The following is a 4,782-nucleotide window of genomic DNA, read 5'->3' as shown; positions in this document are numbered from 1 at the left end:
CCAGCCCTCCCTCCCTGGCTCATTTAACTAATTTATGCTTGGCCCCGCCCTTCTCGTTGGAATAATTTATGCGCAGCTTCTCCCGCCTCGAGAGGGTGACACGTATCTCCAGCGGAGACAAAGGCGACTCAGTCTCTCAGCCACCAATCAAGTGTCTTAATGAATAATTAATGAGCCTAAACCCCAACAACAAATATCGGAGACGTCGGGAGCCAAGGTCCCACCTCGGGAGGGGCCAACACGGCGTGCACTCTACCTGCCTGGAGTCTTCTCGCCAACGGGAACAAAGCAGAGGTCTGACTGACTTAACAGCAATCCAATGAAAAGAGAGATCCATGCTTTTCCCCGCCTCCGTACCGCCCCTTCACTTTCCAGAGGTGGGGCCAGTTTCCAAATCACACTGCAAAACAATCCCGCCTGGAGCCTCAGGATGATGGACAAGAGAGGGACCCAATCTTGCCCTCCCTAGGTCCCGCGCATCTGGCCACTGCTCACCCAGATAGTAAACTGCATAATGAACCTGGCACTCCAAATGACTTAACAGTCGCTGGCAAGCTTAAAGCAAATTTTATAGTACAATCGATGCTATTTATTCCAAGAGTTGTAATACTTTAACAGCCAGACCAAGTCAATTAAACACCGACCTTAGGGAGCGCCATTCATTGACTCCTCAGAGATAGATCTATTAAGTGAACAAAAAGGAGAAGATGGCAGCCCAAATACCAGCGTAAAACACCTCACCACATTTGTGGTTAACAGCTGAGCCAAAGGTCTAGGATCTGTGAAGGTAGTTTCCTACGGATTATTTTTTCAGTGATGTCGCTTGTGGAAAGTCCTAGTTCAAAACCCTGTCCGTGTCCCTAAAATTCCTGTTACGAATGTCTGAAAAACCTAGACTTTGTCAGGTGAGTTTTGGTTTTTACCAAGGTCTTATAATGCTGTCTGACCCTATCCACTCTTCCTAGGTAGTAGAGAAAAAATAGCAGCCAGCTGAGAAAGTACAGAAGATTTAGGGTTCAGATCACAAGGTATAGTGAGCAAGAGAAAGGGTTTAAAATAGCCATTCGGGGAGCCTGATACAGCAGAATCTTATCATTTTTAAACAAGCTTCTGTACTGACGCTGCTGGAAACGTGGTCTAAGGTTTGTTGTTGTTGGCAGAGATTTATTATTTTTATTTTGTGGGTATGAGTGTTTGCCTGCAGGTATATCTATGCATAACCTATGTGCAGTACCTGTGGAGTCCAGATGGGGCGCTAGAATCCTTTGAGACTAGAGTTACATGGTTGACAGCCTCGGTTTGGGTGCTGGGAATTGAACCTAGGTCTTCTGGAAAAGCAATCAGTGCTCTTAACCTTTGAGCCCTTTGCCTTTTTTTTATTTTTTATTTTTTTGTTTTTTTGTTTTTCAAGACAGGGTTTCTCGAAATCTGTCCTGGAACTAGCTCTTGTAGACCAGCCTAACCTTGAACTCACAGAGCTCCGCCTGCCTCTGCCTCCCAAGTACGGGGATTAAAGGTGTGCACCACCACCGCCCAGTGCCCTTATTGTTTTTTTTTTAAAGATGTATTTATTTATTATGTATACAGTGTTCTGGTGCCAGCAGACCAGAAGAAGGCACCAGACCTCATTACAGATGGTTGGGAGCCACCATGTGGTTGCTGGGAATTGAACTCAGGACCTCAGGACCTTAACCACGAGCCATCTCACCAGCCCCGCCCTTATTGTTCTTGAAAGAGTCTCAAACAATCCAGACTGGTCTTAAAGATCATTACGTCAAGGAAGATGTCCATGAACCCCTAATTTTCCTATTTCTACCTCACAAGTGTGCCCCTGCAGCAGTGCTGGAGATGGAACCCCACAGCTCAATAGGCGAGCACTCCACTAACTGAACTACATCTCCTGCCTGATAAGTTATTTTGATGTCCCCCCCCTTTTTCCTGGGTAAATTGCTCGTTACTCAACCTATATACTCCTGTATCTGATCCCACGGTGTAGTTAAAACATTAAACTTTTGTTGAGCAGTGGTGGTGCTTGCCTTTAATCTCAGTACTCGAGAGTCAGAGGCATGTGGATCTCTGAGTTGGAGGCCAGCCTGGTGTACAGAGTGAGTTCCAGGATAGTCAAGGCTACACAGAGAAACCCAAATAAACCAAACTCCAGATAAACTCCAAAAAAACAAAATAAATAAAAAATAAAATTTTGATTTGTTAGAAGATCCAAATATCAAGGCATTTTTTTCTTTACTAATGGATTGTGCAATATGAAAGGTGTTTTAGGTCTTAGTCTATCTCCTTTTAAATAGTTCCTTGCCCTATTGGAATCTCCAGAGTGATGTTTTCTCTTTGCATACCAGCAAGTCAATGGACAGAGAGTTTTCACAGAGAGATTAAAATGAAAGCTTTAAAAGGATAATTTGGTCCTATGACCCACTCTTAGGGGAAAGAAAAGATTCATAGCCAATATTTTTCATCCATAATACCTATGTAACAAAGCTTCCATAAAATCTCTGGAAAGAGGGTGTGGTAGTTTGAAGGCCCACAATATCACAATAATAGGGAGTGGCACTATTAGGAAGTGTGACTTTGTTGGAGGGGGTATGGCCTTGTTGGAGGAAGTGTGTCACTGTGGGGGTAGACTTTGAGGTTTCCTATGCTCAGGATACTGCCCAGTGTTTCAACTGACTTCCTGTTGCCTGCAAGATGTAGGATTTCAGCTACTATTTCAGCACCATGTCTGCACGCTGCCATGCTCCCTGCCATGATGATAATGGACTGAACCTCTGAAACTGTAAATGAGCCACCCCAATTAGATGTTTCCCTTTATAAGAGTTGCCATGGCCGGGCGGTGGTGGCGCACGCCTTTAATCCCAACACTTGGGAGGCAGAGGCAGGTGGATCTCTGTGAGTTCGAGACCAGCCTGGTCTACAAGAGCTAGTTCCAGGACAGGCTCCAAAACCACAGAGAAACCCTGTCTCGAAAAACCAAAAAAAAAAAAAAAAGAGTTGCCATGGGGCTGCTGCTGTTGGAGAGATGGCTCCGTGGTTAAGAGCACTGGATGCTCTTCCAGAGGACATGGGCTCAATTCCTAGCACCCATATGGCAGCTCACAACTGTCTGTAATGTACATCACATACAAATAATACATTATAAAAAAAATGATAACAAAAAGAGTTGCCATGGTCACAGTGTCTTGTCACCGCAATGAAAACCCTAACTCAGACAGGGGCTGGAGAGATGGTTCAGTAGTGAGAGCACTAACTGCTCTTCCTGAGGGCAGGGGTGTGAGTCCCAGTACTCACAGGGTGGCTCACAATCATCTATAACTTTAGTTCTGGCATACTGTGGCACCATTCATCCCCGTGGATGCAAAATAGATTCAGAGAAAAAACTTACACTCAAAAATAAAATAAATAAAAATAAAAAATCTTCCTCTAAAGGACAAAGTCTAACTTGGGTTCCAAAGAACTGGATCCATGAAGGCTATGTGTGTGTCTTGTCCATGCGTGCACATGTGTACTTATATGTGTGGAGGTCAGAAGATGATGCTGGGTGTCTACTCAACCCCTTCATTTTTTTAAATCTTTATTTATTTATTATATATACAGTATTCTGTCTGTACATATGCCTGCAGGTCAGAAGAGGGCGCCAGATCTCATTACAGATGGTTGTGAGGAATATGGTTGCTGGGAATTGAACTCAGGACCTCTGGAAGAATAACCAGTGCTCTTAACCTCTGAGCCATCTCTCCAGCCCAACCCCTTCATTTTTTGAAAAAAGTATTCATTATTGTGTGTGTGATGTGTGGTGGGCACATAGGCCATGTATACATGTGGTACTCTGAAGACAACTTTGTGGAGCTGATTCCCTCCTTCCATCTTTTTTTTTTCCCTCTTGAGACAGGGTTTCTATGTGTAGCCCTGACTTTCCTGGAACTAGCTTTGTAGACCAGGCTGGCCTTGAATTCACAGAGATCCACCTACCTCTGCCTCCCAAGTGCTGCCTGGCTCCTCCTTCCATCTTTACGTACATTCTGGTGTTCAAGCTCAGGTCTTTGTGCTTTCACAACAAACACTTTTGCTAGATGAGCCATTTGGCCAGTCCCATCTTCATCATTTATATATCCTCAAACTCACAGAGATCCATCTGCCTCTGTCTCTTGGGCTGGGATTAAAGGCATGGATTCTCATGTCATGTTTAAAAAGATTTATTTTATTGTATGCGTATGACTGCTTATGTGTGTGCACCATGTACATGCCTGCTGCCCACAGAGGCTGTACGAGGGCATCGGATCCCCTGGAACTGGAGTTATAGATGGCTGTGAGAGCCATGTGGGTGCTGAGAACTCTGAAAGAGCATCATGTGCTCTTAACTGCTGGACGGTCTCTCCAGGCCCCTTATTTTTTAAACAAGTCTCTTATCTTATGACTTGACTAGACTAGCTGCCCAGGAAACCCCAAGGATCTTCATGCCTCTCCTTCTGCTGAGATTACAAGGGATATATCCTCCTGTCTGACTTTTTACATGGGCACTGGAGAGCCAAACTCAGGTCCTCACTTATGCTGCAAGCAATTCACTGACTGAATCGACCCCCAATCCCTAAGACGGATTCTGAGGCTGTTTCACCCAGAATGGGCATGGAAGCCCCCTTATCACATACTTCGCTGTCTGTCTGTCTCCTTTGACTGTTCTTCTGTGCACTTCATCTTGTCCTTTGTAATAAATGGGTACATACAAGTATAGTGCATCCCAGGGTTAAGTGAGCCATTGTAGCAGACTGAATT

The sequence above is a fragment of the Microtus oregoni genome, unplaced genomic scaffold (assembly GCF_018167655.1).
Source record: "Microtus oregoni isolate MIOR12 unplaced genomic scaffold, Mior012 000022F_ref0000154, whole genome shotgun sequence".
Classification (NCBI taxonomy): Eukaryota; Metazoa; Chordata; class Mammalia; order Rodentia; family Cricetidae; genus Microtus; species Microtus oregoni.
This window is presented reverse-complemented; position numbering follows the sequence as displayed.